General features: G+C 42.3%; 1 long non-coding RNA gene across 4 annotated transcripts in view; it reads right to left on the bottom strand.

Annotated features, from left to right (window-relative positions):
• Nucleotides 1–19870, bottom strand: part of LOC131417797 (uncharacterized) — a 188827-nt gene that overhangs the window by 143052 nt on the left and 25905 nt on the right. Inside the window, exon 7 of one of the 4 annotated variants that reach the window (XR_009222759.1) lies at nt 7085–7103. The exons of the other annotated variants lie outside the window; for them this stretch is intronic. This is a non-coding gene — a long non-coding RNA (uncharacterized LOC131417797). Of the gene's footprint in view, nt 1–7084; nt 7104–19870 lie in introns of those variants that run through there. 4 annotated transcript variants of the gene reach the window in all.

Below are 19870 nucleotides of genomic sequence, written 5' to 3'. Positions count from 1 at the left end.
TGGTACAGAGGAGGAGATGCCCTCAAGGTGGCAAACGACTGACTGAGGTTTTGGAGACCTTGGAAAGTTGCTACAGGTTCTGTTCCGTGGAGGGGGGGCTCCATTCTTGAGACCAAGGAATTTTAACAAAATGGGGTGATGGTCAATACCACACACCTCTGCAGAAAATCACCCTCACAGTCCGGAAAATCACCCTCACTGTCCAAAAGCTACTTGGCACAGAGGAAAGAGCCGGAACTTATGGAAACATAGATTTGGGTTTAAATTCCAGATCTTCTCCTTAGCGGCTGTGAAATCTTGAAGGCGTTACTTAAGTTCACTCTGGATTGAAGCCTTCCAGGGGTTATTGATTCTAGAAGGGTCTTCACCTTTTTCTGTCTTTGAGCTATTTGACAACTCTCTGGGTTGTAGAAAACTGATAGTAATAACAATGATTCTTGTCCATGGAGATGCAAATAAATGTTGTACAATGAAGATGCAGGTAATTGTTCCCCTGTGGCTAGTGACCAGTTTTGTACCTATTAGCACATTCATTTTAGCATTCCTGACTGCCTACATGTGTATCTGTACTTGGGGTTCTCCTTTGAACAGTTTTTACATCTTACTAGTTCCTTCGTTAATTAATGAGCTAAATAAAATCTATGACACGTGTTCCTTTTCTATCTGTAGGAGAGTCAGAGTTTTACCCTTTAAAAAAATTATCCTTTAACATCTCCTTAGGCCACTGTTTTCTAATCTGTAAAATGACTTTCAGGGTATTCGTTTCACAAGAATTTTAAAAATTACTGTATGTAAAAAGCCTGATGTGACAAGGAATTTGTTTTTCTTCCCCTTTTAGTCTTCTATCCTTGCATCAAGCTGCATTTCCTCAAACCCCATGATGAGAATTTGGGCTAAGCCAAAGATATTTCAGTTCACCTTATCCCTTTGAGCTCTATCTCCAGGATTTGAACTCTGAAGATGCTGAACAGAATAAAGGCCCTAGGTGAGGGGACGGAAGGCAAAAAAAGGCGGGGGGCAAGTTTCCTTTTAGACTTAATGCTCAGGGTTCAAAAGCCAATTAATTAACAATTAATTAATTAACAGGTCCGGATTTGCTTTGCTCAAAAAGGGTGCAGTACCAGCTTCGGGCAGCAGGTGGCGGCATCGTGGTGCCCAGTTTTTCTTCTTCAGGTTTTCCTAGCTTTTTTTTTTTTTGAGAAAGGCTGGCCCTGAACTAACGTCTGTTGCCAATCTTCCTCTTTTTTTTTTTCCCTCCCCACAGCCCCCAGTATATAGTTGTATATCCTAGTTGTAGGTCCTTCTAGTTCTTCTACTTGGGATGCCACCTCAGCATGGCTTGACAAGTGGTAAGTGAGTCCGTGCTCAGGATCCGAACCAGCGAACCCCGGGCTGCCAAAGCGAAAGGTGCACACTTAACCGCTGCACCACCAGGTCGGCCCCCTAGCTATTCTTCCATGTTTATTCTGTCATATGAATTTTCGCATCCGTTTAGGATCATGTACTATCAGTAGAGGACTTCCAAATCCGCCTCCTCTACTTTAAACTCAGGCTACCCAAACATAAAGGCTGAGCCTCATTTATCTGGGTCCAAAATGGGATAAACTGTTGGGTTAACTCTGGAGATATCAGTCAAAAGAATTAGAAAAGAGAAATCAGTTAGAGGCATAAGAATTAGAAAAGAATCTATGTGCAGATGGTATGCTAGTATATGAAAGAATATACTATGTATTATTGATATAGTCAGGTAGCAGGGTATAAAATTAACATACAGAGATGGATAGCCTTCATAAATATCAAAAATAGCAAGGGAGAGGATATAGCAATGCAGAGAAAACCCACTTACAACAGCAACAGAGCAAATAAAATATTTAGCAATAAATTTAACAAGAAATGTTCAAACTCTGTATGAGGAATTAATTATTAAAATCTTTATTAAAATTAAAATCTTCCTGAAAGGCACAAAAGTATATTTGGACAAATGGAGAGTCATCTTTTGTGCTTGGAAAGGATGACTCAATGTAATAAATTTGTCAGTTCTCCTCAAGTAAATGTATAAATATAATGCAATTCCCCATAAAAATACCAAAACATTTTTTCTAGATCCTAAATAGATACTAAAATTCGTGTGAAGAATGAATGTGTAATAGCTAGAAAAACCTGAAAAAGAAAAGCTATGAGGGATGTCTAGCTCTATCAAATATTAAGACATACCATAAAGTCTCTATTATTAAAACAGTGTGGTACCACTGCATGAATAGACAGATGACCAGCAGAGTGGAAGTGAAAGTTCAGAAATCTACCCAGGTGCATACAGAAACCACTGGGTCACTGGGTCAAACAACTTCATGACTAATGGTGCTCAGACAACCAGATAGCCATTTGGAAAGAGATTAAACTGAATCTATAACTTGCACCACATCCAAGAATAAACTCCAGATGGTTCAGAGATCTGAGTATAAAAAATGAAATGACAAGAGATCTAAGAATTTAGGGGTGAATACCTCTTTGACTAGGGTGTAGGAAAATGTTTTCTAAATGACTCAAAATCCAGAGGCAATAAAAGATTGATAAATTTGACTACATAGAAATAATAAAATTAGGTATGGCAAAAAATCACCATAAGACCAAAAGACAAATAAAAAACTGGGAAAAAATATTTGTGACATATATCATAGATAAAGGGTTAATATCTCTAATATATACATAAAGGACTCATAAAAATGGAAGGAAATAAGACCAAAAACCCAATGAGCACAAAACATGAAAAGCAACGCTCTCAAAAAAGATATAAAATTGGCCCTTAACCAGGGCCAGCCCAGTAGTGTAGTGGTTAAGTTCGCGCACTCCACATTGGGGGCCCAGGGTTTGTGGGATCAGATCCCAGGCGTGGACCTACACACAACTCATCAAGCCATGCTGTTGGAGGCATCCCACATACAAAATAGAGGAAGATGGGCACAGATGTTAGCTCAGGGACAATCCTCCTGAAGCAAAAATGGGAGAACTGGCAGCTCAGGGCCAATCTTCCTCATACATACACACACACAAAAGCCCTTTAACAATGTGAAAAAATGTTCAACTTGACTAATAATAAGAGAAATACAAATTGAAATTACTCTGAGATACCATTTTTCACCTATCAGATTGACAAAAATAAAGCAGCTTGACAACCGTTTGTTGGCAAGGCTGTAGAGAGACAGGAACTTTTATAGTAGCTAGTGGGAATGCCAATAGGCCCAGCCCTGGTGGAGGGGAACTTGACAATATCAAACAAAACTACGGATGTGTTTACCTCTTGACCAAAAAATCCCTTCTCCAGGAATTTGCCCTGAAGATATATCTATTGGATCTATTGTTAAGTTAAAAAAAGAGTTAAGACAAAAGAGTATTTATAGTATTTATACCTTTTATGTAGGGAAGAAGAAGAAATAAGAAAATAAAAATGTATCTGCTGGGGCTGGCCCAGTGGTATAGCGGTTAAGATCGTGTGCTCCGCTTGGACGGCCTGAAGGTTTGCAGGTTTGGATCCCGGGCACACACCAACGCACCACTTGTCAAGCCATGCTGTGGCGGCGTCCCATATAAAGTAAAGGAAGATGGACATGGATGTTAGCCCAGGGCTGATCTTCCTCAGCAAAAAGAGGAAGATTGGCATCGGATGTTAGCTCAGGGCTGATCTTCCTCACAAAAAAAAAAAAAAAAAGAAAAGAAAAGAAAAGAAAAAAATGTATCTGCTTATTTTGGGGGGGAAAAAAACACGAGCAAAAGATACTAAAAACTAGTGAGATTGGTTACCTAAGGAGGGTGAATAGGAACAAGGTGGAGGGGATAAGAGGGTAGGAAAGGATGGGAGGAGGGAGCAACCTTCTGTGAATATACTTTTTTGCATAGTTTTGCCTTTGTTCCCTATATACTCAAAAAAAATTAAAATCAACAAGCATGGGGAAAAATGCTAAAATGGAATACAAAAAGAAACAAATGAACCTAATCATATTAAAATGTTATTTGTAACCACACAGAAGGGGAAAAACTATATTTCAATTATATATCCTCAGAATAAAGACAAAAAGAACTGCAAACAAATATTGAATTCTACTTGGTAGGTTTGTTTCATGTGTGCTGTGGCTGAGTAATTCTGAAACCACTGTCAGTGTAGCATAAGATTAAGCAAGTAAGTAAACATATTAAGGATAATGGGAACCAATTTTTTCATTATCAGAAAAGAAAGTTACAAATATGGAAAGGCGCAAGACTATAATGAACAATGAGGCTTATGGTGTTGGGCTGCGATTGGAGGTATCGGTATGAACTTGTGATTTTAGATGGATAGACAGACAGATGGATAGACAGAGTTACCTGTAAGGGCATATGTATTTGCGTGTGTATGTGCACACGTATGCATAAATTTCCTAGCTCTGTCGACTGATAGGGTCTAGAAGCAATGACACTCCAGTAACATTGACCACATGTGGTGCCCAGATCTTGGCACTACGTGGTTCCTAAATACCATTTTCCACTATGGGCTTTTCCAAAGACCAGGGCTTTTTGGAAAAAATGGTTGATTCCAGGGCTCGAGTAAGGAACATACAAGATGAATTTGAAATATCTTGTTATCCCGGAAAGTAAGGAAGCGCTTAAAGGATGGGGGACACATCAAAAGAACACAGAAGCCAGCTTCAAGGAGCTCCCACTGGCTAAATACAGGACAATTTAATGATGGTAACGAATTTCAACACATTGAATATAACAGGAATCCATGAGTCCATACTGATATAAATAAATAAGTAATGGGAGAGGAAGAAACGCTTTTTCTCGTAGTAGAACACCACCAAATAATTGTAGATGGAATGAAGTTAGAAAATCACTATTCGAAAACATCATACAGATGGTCCCCAACTTACAATGGTTCAACTTCAGTAGAAGTAGCATTCACTAGAAACCATACTTCGCACTTTGAATTTTGATCTTTTCCTGGACTAGTGATATGCGGTATGATCCTCTCGTGATGCTGGGCAGCGGCAGCAAGCCGCAGCTCCCCATCAGCCACGTGATCATGAGGGTAAACAATCGTTACCCTAACAACCGTTCTGTACCCACACAACCAGTCCAGTATTCAATGAATTACATAAGATATTCAGCACTTTATTATAAAATAGGTTTTATGTTAAATGATTTTGACCAACTGTGGCCTAATGTAAGTGTTCTGAGCACGTTTAAGGTAGGCTAGGCTAAGCTGTGGTGTTTGGTTGGTTTGGTGTATTAAATGCATTTTCAACTTATGATATTTTCAACTTAGGATGGCTTTATTGGGACATAACCCCACTGTAAGTTGAGGAAGATCTGTATTTACAGATTGAAGCAAGAATCATTAACGGATGCTAAAACTAATAGATGAAAGTCTGATGAGGAATAAAATATCTACATAGTCTCAAACTCTCTCCCACAAAATGCTTACCAATTAAAGGGAAAACTAGTACTTTGCAGTGGAGAAACCTAGTAAATACTACCTTTACCAAGTGATCAAAATTAATATCACAAGTAATGGAACAAATCAATATCATGTGCTTCTGAGAAGGACACAACATCGCTTTTGTGGAATTCCTACTGAAAAGGCATAGTAACTTCAATCTAATCCTAAGGAAACTCCAAAAAAATCCAAATAGAGGAATATTCTATAAAGCAACTGACCTATTATCTTAAAAAATGCTAGAGTCACGAAAAGCAAAGACAGACTGAGAAACTGTTCAAGACTAAAAGAGACTAAGAGCAATGACAACTAAATACAATGTGTTATCTTGGAATGGACATTAGCCCAGATTTTTATTTTATTTTATTTGCTATCAAAGACTATTGGGACAATTGACAAAATATGACTAAGGCCTGTAGATTAGATAATAGTATTATGTGAATGATAAGTATCTGATTTTTAAAATAATTGCACTCTGGTTGTATAAGAGAATACGCTTGTTCATGGAAAATATAGACTGAAGTATTTAGGAATGAAGAGGTATTATGTCTGCAACTTAGCTTAAAAATTGTTCAGGGAAAATGGTTCAGGAAAAAGAATGAGAGAGAATGATAAAGGAAATGTGGCAAGATATTAACAATTGGAGAATCCAGATGAGGTGAGTATGAGAGTTCCTTGTACTATTCTTGCAACTTCTCTGTAAACAGGAAATTGCTTCAAAATTAAAAATAAACAAAAGCAAGGATTTTGAAGGTATAGGATTTCCTCTATGGGCAGGACTGTGGATTAGCTACCTTATAGGGCTCTCCTACAACAAAGCAATTATATCCTGGATAATATAAGTCTTCGTAATGCGTTGCTGGGCTCATAGTAAATGAGATCTCCATTCCTATGCTACCCACACTTCTCTCCCACCTCCCTCAAATTTGAGCTGAAACCAGAGCTGGGAATAGGAAGCATCCAGCTCTCAAGACATACAGACTTGTTTTGAGGGCAAATGTCAGTATCAGGACTGCAGTCTACAGAAAGACTGAGCCTTGGGCCAGTAGCTGAGGGAGGGGGCCGAACCTGATGCTTTCACATTAAGCTGAAACACTGGAAGGAGAATAAAGGCTGTAGAACTCCCTGGCTGCCAGCCAAGCCAATACAAATCCTTTCTGGGAGGCGTCGCCTCCATTTAGGCCCCCAGGATTCCCTTACATTAAGACCAATAAAAACCTAAGTCCCCCCTCTCCCAAGGATCTTAGATATTGGAGTAATCAGATACAGAATATAAGGCATATATGTACGAAATCTTTAAAGGAATAAAAAAATGCAATTCCCGAAATGAGGAAACAAGAGACTGTAAAAATGATCAGACAAGCAGTGAGTCAGCGCGAGGCTGGGATCTGAACCTGTGAACCCCTAGCCGCTGAGGCAGAGCATGAGCACTTAACCGCTGTGCCACCAGGCCAGCCCCACTATGGAGACTTCTAAAGAATGTATTTCTTGGGGCCAGCCAGGTGGCATAGCAGTTAAGTGCGCACGCTCCACCACAGTGGCTCCGGGTTCGTATCCGCTTGTCAAGCCGTGCTGTGGCGAAGTCCGACATAAAGTGGAGGAAGACGGGCACGGATGTTAGCCCAGCGCCAATCTTCCTCAGTAAAATAGAGGAGGAGTGGCGACAGATGTTAGCTCAGGGCTAATCTTCCCCACAAAAAAATAATAAAATAAAGAATGTATTTCTGGAAAAAAGAAAATGATCCTAACAAGGTCCGAAATGTGAGACGGAATGGCAAGCAAAGAAATTGGTAAATGTGAGATGATAGAAAATATGTATATATTGGTCTCTGCCCTTGATTCCTGGGACAGGGCTCCTAAAAGCTTCGTAATTTCCTAAGTGATAAGAGCACTAGGAGAATCTTTTGTTCTAATATTTGGCCTCTGCTCCCGGTTCCTGACACCGAGCTCGTAAATCCCTTGGAATTTCCTGAGTGATAGGAGTGTCTTTTGTTCTATTGAGGTGACTTTGGTGGGCTCCTGGATGGGCCTGGTCATCAAAAAGACCAACCTGTGATTAGGGGCTCGGAATTTTCAGCCCCACCCCCTATCCTCCAAAGAGGGGATGTAACAGCTGGATCTTAAGTTAGCATGAGGGAAGCCATCTTAGGGAAATGAATTAATATTGTGACTGTGATCCTGACTCACTAGTCTCTGAGAACGCACTCCAGCCTGCACGTAGCCTAGATGATTAAGCACCTCTCACTTTTGCAAAATACATGATCTGCCACTTCTATGAGTCTTGCATCTATATATCTCCCGGCTGTGATAAGGATAACTTTGTTCTCTGAGTTCCCCAAGAACATGATGACCTCCAGAGACAAAAACTCTATGTTGGTGCCCATCACAAATGACAGAAGAAAGAGATCATGAGGTGCCTTGAAGTTCGTCACACTGGATGGTGGACATCCCAAAACCCCCTCCTTCCCTGCCCATTTCCCCTATATAACTGCCTCAAGGTGCTGTATGACTTTAAGATGGCTCTTTAGGACACTAACCTTCCATCTTCCGATTGTGCTAGCTGATCTTATAAACTTTCCTTTCTCAACCACCGACTCGTTTGCAATTGATTGCCACTGGATTGCAGCCGGCAGAATGGGCCCCTTTTTGCTCAGTTGCAGGGAGAAGGGCTGGAAATCGAGTTCGTAATTGATCTTGCCTACATGAGGAAGCCTCCATAAAATCTCAATAGTATGGGGTTCAGAGAGCTTCCAGGTGTGTGAACACATCCACGTACCTGGAGGGTGACACACTCCAACTCCACAGGGAGAGAAGTTCCTGTGCTCTGGACCCTCCCAGACCTTACCCTATATATCTCTTCATCTGGCTGTTCCTCTGTATCCCTTACTTCCTTGAGTTCTGTGAGCCATTCTAACAAATTAATCGAACCTGAGGGGGGTGTCATGGGAACCTCAGATTTATAGCCAATCAGTCAGAAGTACAGGTGACAACCTGGACTTGTGACTGGCATCTGAAGTGACGTGGGAGGAGTCTTGTGGGACCGAGCCCTTAACCTGTGGGATGGGACACTATCTCCAGGTAGATAACGTCAGAATTGAACTAAATTGAGTTAAATTGCAGGACACTCAGCTGGTGTCACAGAACTGCTCAGTATGGCGAAAACCCCCATGTCTGGTGACCAAAGTGTCAGAAGTGAAGTGTTCTGTATGAAAGTAAAGGAGACACACAGGAGGTAGACTGGATTTTTCTAATACAGTAAATATACAGGAAAATTTAACATCTTTGTGAATACACTAAACCATATAGTAAACTCCTCTGAATTGTACTCCTTAAAAGATGTAATAAAAATGTTATCTATCTTCCTGGGAAATACTTAATATTACCAGTTTATTAAAGGATACAGAGGAAAGCCAGATGAAGAGATATATAGGGTGAGGTCTGGGAGGGTCCAGAGCATAGGAACTTAAAAATGCTCTAGTCCATAAGACCCATTCTAATAAAGATGCAAAGAATAGACTTCCTCCACTCCCATCACACATCACTAGATACATCTAAAGATTATCCTACATTGCAGGTAGGAAGAAAAAAAAATGATCACTTAGTATTTATCAACTACAGTCATTTTTATAAACTTGTGCTGCAGAGCCTTACCAGAAGTCACCATGGGAGAAGAGCGAGTGGCCTAACTGGGGGAGCAATTAGAGCCCCCTCCCAGGACACTGTCCAAGGAACACACAAGGAGGAGGAGGGATAAGGCACACGCTTCTGAGAAAGACAATTGTCTCCAGCCTGAAGAAAAGCCTTAGCTGGCATTTTTGATGCTAGAGTTGAGTAATCTCCTGATAGACTGTCAGAAGCAGAATCTGGCTTGACATGAATGACAGACCATTATAGGGGGACCCGCCCAAATCCCTGTCATGGGCCAGTGCAACAGTGTCCAGGCTATTGGCTGACACCTGTGCCCTTGGCTAATGGTAGCCCCTTACCCTGACAATCTTGGGGCTCTCCACCCCACCCCCATTCCTGGAAGCCAATTTCTCACCAAAGGGGTGCAAAGGCCTGCCCCGTTGCCTTAGGTCAGGATCATTCTGCGGTGTGATCTATGCTCGAATCCCCAAGGCTAGACTTTACCTGAGGTCTCATCTTGGTTGTCCCTGGCCTCTCTCCCTTACAGGTGTTTCCCGAAGAGCCCTCCCTTAATAAACCACACGCCTCAAATCCCTGCCTCAGGCTCTGCTTCTGAGAAGCCCATCTAAGAGAGTCCTTTCTGGGTGGTCTTTAACCCACATGGCTGACTGTAATTCTGGGAATAAGCCTAAAACCTTTAACCAGACATTCCCTCCTTAGACCTGGTTTCCCAATAGTATCGAGTCATTCTTTCTTGCTGTAAAGACTCTCAACCAGGTATACAGTTTGAACTGGCTTTCTTGGAAGCCTAGCTCTCTCACAAATTTGACATAAAATTTTGACGGGAACACACAGTTCAGTGAGAGAAGTTGTCATACTTAATAGTTCCCACCCCTTTTCTCGTCCTGTTCCAGCTTGGACCAAGAACTTCAAGGGAAAGTTCAGGCTTCCAAACCCTAAGAGCTCTTCCTACCAGGAGTGAACTTGTAAAGATTCAAGGATTCAAACCCTGGGCCAGGAATAGAGCATTTGACCAACAGGTGGAGCCACAACCTGTCCAGTCAAGGTACAGCATCATTTATCATTCATTTCACCAGTCTCTCTTTTCCTCCCTCCTTTCAGAACTCACCGATCAGGTCCCCACACTGTTACTAATCCATCTGCTTTTAATTAACATTGCTCCTTCTTTCTCACATTCCTGGGGCTCACGTTTCTCAGTCAGCAGATGCAGAGGATTCAAAAGGTTGAAGTACGACTCTAACACTGCTCACAGTTTTCTGCTTTGCCCCCCGCTGTTCCCCGACTTGCTCCCAGGTCACAGTTTTCATTCTTGCTCTTTTGGTAGTGAGGCGTCATCCTGGATTCTTTGAAGTTGATGAAAATGCGAGTAAGTAACAGCGTGCAGAAGCTATCCCTGGGCCATGAGTGCGTTAGAGAGATCAAGAAGCATGACAGATGTTGGTGTTGGTGACGGAAGGTCTGAGTTTACTTGGGAGGGGATGGTGGCGTGTTCATCCTGCTGTCGTGGACATCCTCACACACCCTGTTGACCGGTCTAGAAAGGAGAGGTGAAAGTCAGACACTTGCGTTCACAGAAGGAGGAAAGTACACCTTACCAAGTCCGAGGACTTACACTTGTCCACAAAATTGTTTGCAAATTGGTTTATACTAAAACCCGACCTTCTGTGGATTACCACATTCTGGGCGGGTACACAGAGCAGCAGTGTGCTGGCTACCTGGGAACCAGGAAACCAGAGGCTTTGCTCTGACCTTCACACACACACACACACACACACACACACACACACACACACACACTAGTTTCCTCAAGATCTCAAAGCAAACAGCACAGCCAGGGTGATGCATGAGAGTGTTTCCACCATTCGCTGAGCTAGAGGGCAGTAAGAAACCTGGCCCAGCAGGCCCTTTCACGTCGTGTGGGCACCACACTCCTTCCGAGTGTGAGGGTAAAGGAAAGAAAAGCTCTTGGCATAGCCGAACCCATGCCATGGGGGAATTCTTCTCCCATAGACGCGTCGTATTGACCTAGCATTACTTGTTATTTTGGGGGGGTCAGAAAACTGCAATGATTCTCCGTACCTCAGAGTTAGGGGCTAATGAAACCAGAAGAACCACATCAGGTGATATGATTGGGGTCCAAAAGGGAAGCTTGGCAAGAAAGGTGTTTGGGGTAAAGGAATAAGTAGGTTTCTGACAGCTGACACCATTTCAACAACCAGAGCAGTGTCATTAACCACAGCGCTTGGCTGGGTGTAGAGACACGTGTCACCTCTCGCTGGGGGAATTTATAAATACACCCACCCAGCTCAAAGGAACCTGTTTCCCCTGCCCTGGTGTCTTCCTGACTCCAGTGCTAGAAACTAGAAAGAGTCCAAAGTTAGGCTAACTCTCCTTCTTTTAAGTAACCTGTTCGTGCCATTGGAAGCTTCTTTCTCCTTGGAATTCCCAAGTCTCACCAGGATAGCCTCGAAGCCTACTGTTCAGAGGTAATCCTACCTGGGTGCCTGTGAGTCCTTCTAATCTGCAAACCCAATTCTCTTTTTGTCAGATGAGGAAAATCTTTATCATTTACCTATTAATATATCTTTTTTTCATCTTCTCCTTGTGCTCCCTTCTCTCTTTGGCAGCCATCCTCCAAGTCTCTTGTTTGTTTTATAATTTACACCTTAAAAAAGTTTTTTTTTGTCCTGTGTACCAATTATTTGGATTTCAACAAAGACTACCCTCTTTTTCCAGGTTGTCTAATGAATTTTTTAATTTAAAAATCATGGGTTTTTTTTTTTTTTTTTTGGTCCTAGAACATTTTTTAAATATTCCGATAGAATCTCCTTGAAAGACTCTTATTACTCTTTGGTTAAAGACCCCATCTGGTCCTTCCCTCGTTCTACTTCAGTAGGTGATATTATTCAACTGGATCTTCCTCCCTCTGGATGTACAATCCTCCTCGATCAGCCACTCTCTTTTGACTGCTTAGGGCTTTGCATTTCTTCAGCAACCAGGTCCGGTGTCTAGGATCTGAAAAGCAGCGATGTAAGAAATAACGGTTTCCACATGTGTGGGCAAGGGGTGAACAGACAGCACACCTGAGCCCTCTGCTGAAGCCCAGTTGGGAAGTGCCACTGCTCCGGGGGCTCTCAAGTCTAAGCAGCTGCTCTACCCCAAAGACACGGCCCAAGAACAACCCAGCTACCTGTGAAGCTGCCCTCCAGGTCTTCCAAAGTCTGAAGTCTTAAAAAATCAACCACGTATTTGCTCATGATTTTATGGATCAGCAACTGGGGCTGGGATCAGCTTCCTTCTGCTCCAGCCTGGGGTTACCCAGGCAGCTGCAGATATCCAGTGGCTGGACTGGAGTTGGACACTCCAAGATGGCCTCACTCTTGTGTCTGGTAGTTCATGCCAGCTCTCAGCTGGGTGCCTCGATTCTCCTCCACTCAGCCTCTCTTCCTCCAGGAGGCTAGACCGAGCTCTAACCCAGACATGGTAGCAGAGGGATCCAAGAGAACAAGAGCAGAAGCTACAAGGCCGCTTGAGGCCAATTGTCAGAAGGCACACAGTGTCATTTTGGCCACATTCTATTGGCCAAAAAAAGTCACAAGGCCAGTCCAGAGTTAAGGAGTGGGGAAATAGACTCAACCTCTTGTTGGGAGGAGTGTGTGCATTCCTATGGGAGGACTTGTTGCAGCCATCTCCATCAGCAATGCATCTGGTGACTGGGTTTGCATGTGTAGCACCGCTACCATAGCGTCCGATGCCTGGCAGTGTGGGCAGATACAATGCTTCACTGAAAAGAGCCTGGCCTTTCTCATGATCCACAGTCTGTCTCCAACACATCACATTTCTGTCTGCACAGGGCCGTAACAGCCAACCTTTGTAGAGTACTTCCTACATTTCCAGAACTGTTGCAGGCACATTTAATGAGCATAGAAATCCTGATGAAGTTGGTACTATTATAATTCCCATGTTACAAATGAGGAAACTGAGGCACAGAGAGTTTAAGGAACTCATCCCAGCCCACACAGTCGGTAAATAGTGCCGCTGAGATTGCGGGCTTCACAATCCACCCTCTTGAGATTTCTACTCTACTGCTGTTTAAAGGTCTGCCTCAGAGGAATCTGGAAGTATCCTCTTCATCGGTGTCACTCCCTCCTTCCTTGTCTAATCCAAGGGGGCCACACTCAGGTGTTCAGGGGGGATAGTGGCTGGACCACACACCCCTGCCCCTCTCTCTCCCCCACTACCTCTCTGAAGTAATACAGCAGCCAGGGAGGCCAGCAGGCGGGACGTGGCAAGGACATCTGAGCTCCAGGGTTCACTGGGGAAGGAGGCAGGTAAGGACTTGATTTGTTTTGGTGCTGAGGTGGGGGACTGTCACCAGGGACCAGCGGCAAAGAGGAGAGCTTGCCTGATCTTGCACTCTGGGAGAAAGTGCAGCCTTCGGGGTTCCCCAAGAGGACAGCCAGAGTAGACAGGAGGGTGGGGCAGGTACGTGCAGCTCTGGGGCACCTGCTGAAGGTCACTGGTTAGCACTTCCCTCACCATACACCCACGTGTACAAACAAAATTTCAATCATGCCATCTTCTTCGAGGCCAGCTCTCAGACAGTGCTCTCACAAAGTATAAAGTTAAATCCAAACAGGCGGTCATATGACTAGGCAGCTGAGACTATGTCCAAGATCTTGCCACTGGAACTATCCATTGGGGACACCATTGTGTCGCTGCCAGCAGGTATTTGCCAACACTCCAGTGAACTTTGACCGACCCACTGCTTCAGTTGCAAGAAATCCCTGTTTATCCTACACCTCTGTGTCAGTCTCTCAAGACACAAAGTCCTAAGTCGAGCTTCTAGGGGACAGACTCTCCATCTGTGCTTGTGCTCCGCTGCCTGCAGGCTGGGAGAGGCCATCCGCCCTTCAGCTTCCATGGTAGGAGGGAGACCCTTCCGCTGTTTACTTGAGAATTGCAAATAATCAGGTGTTTGGATTCTAGATACCAAATACACGGCAAATGTCCGTTACATGTGAATTTTATTGTTTTTCTGCTCCATATTAGCCCAGTAGATTTGTTTGTTTTTAAGACTCTATTTTTTTAGAGCAGTTTTAGTTTCACAGCAAAATTGAGAGGAAGGTACGGAGATTTCCCATATACCTCCTGCCCCAACACATGCACAGCCTTCCCACAATCAACATCCTGCACCGGGGCAGTACATTTGTTACAATTGACGAAATAGATTTATACTCAAATTAAGAAAATTGGGGGCTGGCCCCGTGGTTTAGTGGTTAAGTGCGTGCACTCCGCTGCTGGCGGCCTGGGTTCGGATCCCCGGCGCGCACTGACGCACCGCTTGTCCGGCCATGCTGAGGCCGCGTCCCACATACAGCAACTAGAAGGATGTGCACCTGTGACATACAACTATCTACTGGGGCTTTGGGGGAAAAATAAATAAAAAATTAAAAAAAAAAAAGAAAATTGGTTTCAGATTTGCTGATTTAAAATGCAATGGACACTTTTAACAATGGCTTTATTTTCTATAGATGAGTGGATTTCAGTTGTGAATTTGCAAAGGGCCAGTTTGTGCATATGGACCTGTATCTACATCACAGGAATGCTCAACTACATACAAACACACCAGGGGCTGGCTAGCGTTAGAAGAAAAGCAAAGGGAAGAAGATGGGCTGCTCCCACCCCTGCTCTTATGGGAATCGGTTACTTTACCTCCTCAATTCAGAAAGATAAACACAGAATTGAAGTTCATTTACAACCCAAAGGAGAATTTTCAAGGGCATTGCTTTCTGCTGAACGTTAAACAGCAGGTTAACAAATTTGAATACAACAAGGTGTACAGAATGGTAAAGCAATTTTGACACAATTTAAACTCTCCAAGAACTCAGGCTGCACATTAGGACTTTGAAGTGCCTCTCACTCTGAACATAAATTGTTGTCATAAATTCTCTACCAGTATTTTGATTTGATTTTATGATATTTAGAGTATAGATAAATGGGAACATATTTTGTTTTGGGCTGTATATAAACTTGAATAGAGAGGAAAGAATAAAGATAGGTCATAAGACAGAAAGGAAAAGGAAGTATGTACCTGGTATGTATCCACTAAAACACAGCCATACATACACACCACAAACATCCACCATTTCAAGGACACCTCAATCCACGAATGACTAGGAGAGATATTAGCTAACATTAAGAATTCCCACGGAATCAGTGTATCAGAGTGACTAGAGTCAGGCTCTCCTAACTTGTAAGCTTTTCATTCATAGAGTGATGTCCTTGAGAAACCAGAAAGAAAGAAAAAGCCAGGGTACTGGAGACAAGTAGTTGTACAGGAAAGGTGCCAGAAATCTGGATAGGACTCCCCTCAAGTCTATGGCTGAATACTAACTTGAGCAAGTGTAGGGCAAGTCTCCACAAAGCCAAGCAAAGGAAATTCACCAGAGGAAGAACTACCAAGGATCCAGGAGCTGAATATTGACCAGGGCTCACATAGCTAAAAAATTCACAGCCAGCAGACTTGCCCTACAAGAAATGTTAAAGGAAGTGCTCAAGGCTGAAGGAAATTACACCAGAAGGAAACTCGGATCTACAAGAAGAAAGGACGAATTTTGGAAATGATAAATATAAAATAATTTTCTCTCATTTCTCAATGTTTTTAAAAGATAATTGACTGTTTAAAGCAAAAATAGGGCCAGCCCTGTGTCTTAGCACTTAAGTGCGTGCGCTCCGCTGCTGGCGGCCCGGGTTCGGATCCCAGGCGCGCACCGACGCACCACTTGTCAAGCCATGCTGTGGCAGCGTCCCACGTAAAGTGGAGGAAGATGGGCATGGATGTTAGCCCAGGGCCAGTCTTCCTTAGCAAAACAAAAGAGGAGGATTGGCATGGATGTTAGCTCAGAGCAGGTCTTCCTCAGCAAAAAGAGGAGGATTAGCACGGATGTTAGCTCAGGGCTGATCTTCCTCACACACACACACAAAAAACACTACAGATAGGGGCCAGCCCCGTGGCTTGGCGGTTGAGTGCGTGCGCTCCGCTACTGGCGGCTTGGGTTTGGATCCCGGGCGCACACCGACACACCGCTTGTCCGGCCATGCTGAGGTCGTGTCCCACATACAGCAACTAGAAGGATGTGCAGCTATGACATACAACTATCTACTGGGGCTTTGGGGAGAAAAAGTGAAAAAAAGGAGGAAGATTGGCAATAGATGTCAGCTCAGGGCCGGTCTTCCTCAGCAAAAAGAGGAGGATTGGCATGGATGTTAGCTCAGGGCTGATCTTCCTCATAAAAAAAAAAAACAACAACACTATAGATAGATAAAAATGGAATGCTAAAAATAAAATAGCCCACAGGAAGGCAGAAAAAAGGTGGGGCATGTGGAGGTTGCAGGGAGTGAGGAAAAAACAGCAAGCCAGGCAAAGAGTCATGCAGAAGCAAGGGCGCCAGTGTGAGAACAAAACGCATGCGTGAGACCTACAAGAAGGTAGGTGATGCTGTTGCGGAAAATATAAGACAGGAACATTACTAGAGCAGTAGGCAAGGTCCAGACCATTGACAGCCTTGAATGACAGGCATCAGAGCTTGGGCTTGTTCTGCAGGCACTGGGTCTGAGGAAAAAATTCAACCTCTACATTCCCCATAAGAATTTTGTTTTCTAAAATCAGCAGTCCCCAGCCACTCTCCCCCTGCTATTTCCTCTTGCCCAGAGTGAACCACTTTCAAATCTTCCAGCTGAGCCTTTTGGCATTTACCTCCAAACTTCTAAGTTACATGCTTACATTGATACTTCTTATGTTTTTGGGTTTAGGCATTACATGCACACAGAAGATGAGGATTTGGCTGCCTACCCTACCCCACCACATACAGGCACGCCTCCTACCTCCCAACTTAATCGTATCATAATTTTGGTTAGTTTCAAATTCAGTGTTCACGTTATTACACTTACAGAAATGCTATCCACAGCTGGGCCACGTTATGAACTATAATTACTTTTTCTTTGTTGCACAACTTCCATCACTCTGCCCCAGCATTGATACTTGTTATATTTGAGGGTTTGCTTTGTTTTCTATATAGTTGTAAGTAATTCTATCCCAAATGTTCTGCCAGTTGCCTAATTATCTAGTCAAGCTGTTTATTCACACCAGGGATTGTTTCACACATCAGTTTCATTATTTTCGGGAAGAGATCTTTCCTTGAGCTTCTGACCCCCTGCAGTCTGGCCTGGTTGCCCTCTTCGCCTGGCCCATGTTTTCACTGTCACCCTGGCAACTCTTTTCTGTGTTGCATCTCCTTTCTTTACCTCATGTGCTCTTCTTCCTAGTTTACACTCTTATTTTCATAGAGCAAGTCCTCTGGTAGCTTCCTTTTGAAAAGGAGTAGGAGAGAGGAAAAGTTTTAAAGACATTAATGCTGAGAAAGCCTATTCCTCCATTGCTTCACTAGTTTGGCTAGGTATAGAATTCTAGATGGAAGTAGTTTTCCCTCATGATTTCAAGGCATTGCTCTGTTGCTTTCTAGCCTCTGCTTTTGCCTTTGAGAAATCTAAAGCCATTCTTGATCTTTTTCATGTAACCCATTTTTCTCTCTGGAATCTTGTAGAATCTTCTCTGGGCATTGTGGGCCCTTTCATTCTAAAAACTCATGTCCTTCAATGCTGGAAAATTTTATGGAATGACTTTCATTGATGATTTGTACCCTTTCATTTTTCTCTCTCTTTATGGAATTTCTATTATTCGGGCATTGGGCCTCCTACATTTACCCTATAATTTTTTCTCCTATTTTCCATCCATTTATCTTATTTGCCCTCCTTTCCAGAAGCATTCAGAATTCATAATTCCCTTAATATGCCTGACTTCATTAACATACCACATCTTCAACTACGCCTGGTATCCTCCAGACCAAGACTATTTAACTCTCCAGGAAAAAAAAAAAAAAAAGAAAACCACAACCTCTGGTGTTTTGCCAGGGTTGGGAGGGGCAGTCAAGTGGCTGAAGAGTGTGTGGAAGGGAACCACCTTAAACAGATTTCTACCAATCCTTATTATCGTTCACCCCCTCATCCTATTTCCACAGGTACAAAATGCCAAAAATTCCTGACATTTTTGAAGTTTCCATAGTATAAATTGGGTTGGTTCTTGGCTCCCAGCTAGAAGTTTAGTATTCAGCTATCTCAAGATGCTAAACCAGTTACCTCTTATCCTTCTGCTTTCAATCTCCAGAACTGTGTTGCTGTGGTCTCTAATCCTCTCCTCCTCAACCTTGTGGGTTTATGTTTTTAAAAAATCCCCTTATTATCATCTTAATGAGGTTTCAGGAGTAAACATAATTAGATGCATGTGTTCAGTCTGTCATCTTTATCCAGAAGCCATGAGGAATGTTTAGTCTAGTGTTTTTATTTTTAATGATGTTCTTTTAAAAGTTTAATGTCAGCCTTCTTGGTCATCTGGACCTTTACAATGAAGTATTTCCATGTGGTTTCAGTGCCCACATTTGTACTTGTGGTTATCTAGCAATCTCCTGAACTTTCATACTTGAACTAACTTCTCCCACAGGGTTTCTCAAACTGGAGGGCAGGGCTTCTCTATATATGCGTTCTTACTCTTGAGAAATTACTGTCAGTGATATGGACCCACTGAAACTTTAAACAGAAGAGAGATATGGTCAGATCTTCACTTTATATAAATCACATTGGCAGCTGAGTGAAAGGTGAACTTGGGAGGACAAGACAGAAGGCGGCAGGGAGGTGAATTACAAGACAGTTGTAACCTAAGTGGATACGGGAGGCTTAAGTAGGGTGGAGAGGTGAGCACAGATTTGAAAAATATTTAGGATGAAGATGGCAAATGGGTTCAATCTGGATTCCAAACTAATCGAAAAAGTTGCTGTGGACAGTTTTAAGCATCATAGACAGAAAAATAATAAATCACTATGATTTATTTTGAAATAGTTAATGGATTATAATACATACATTACATATTATGGCAGCACAATTGAGATGAATGATAAAATTGTTTTAAGTTCTTTAATTTTAACAGTTTTGTTTCCTGTTGTTACCAAGACCAATTATAATTGTGCAAAATTTTATCAATTGCACTATGTGATACAAGTAGGCAAATAAATTACCTATTGTCAGAACTACTTTCTCATTTCTGACAAAATAACATTTTTTCAAGAAGTTGACATTTTCAAGAGGTTGAAAAGAGCTTCCCACTAATAGGTCTATAGAAAAAAATACAAAAAGAAACCTTTGGATCTTGAAAATCATTAGACGCTAATTGTTTGAATCACAAGTGCTAATCCATATTCCGACTGATCCAGAACATCCCAGCTGATATTCAAAATTTAGTCATCAACTGTATTTTCTTTTTGCAAGCTCAGTATCTACTCAGCTTCAATTCAGTGCATAAATTTGTCTTTTGATAAATTCTTGAAATACAACTGGAACAATTTTCATCATGGCTTTTTTCCATAAAATAACTAATCATCTAAAAATGACTTTGATTGAAATGACAAAACCAGCCTCTGATACATAATTAGAACATCTAATAAATTTTGATTAGGAACTTGCTTGAAATTCATGCCATTTCAGATACTGAAAAATAAATTGATTTTAGTAAAAATATATTTCTACAAAGATGCTTACACAAGATTGTTTCAGAACACAGAGTACTTGGAGTTTTGATCTCTCACTTTTGTAAAACCATAAGCCAGAGTCCATCTTAAGTGAAAAGTACGTGTACATACT

This window comes from Diceros bicornis, chromosome 18 (genome assembly GCF_020826845.1).
Source record: "Diceros bicornis minor isolate mBicDic1 chromosome 18, mDicBic1.mat.cur, whole genome shotgun sequence".
NCBI lineage: Eukaryota > Metazoa > Chordata > Mammalia > Perissodactyla > Rhinocerotidae > Diceros > Diceros bicornis.
This window is presented reverse-complemented; position numbering and strand designations above follow the sequence as displayed.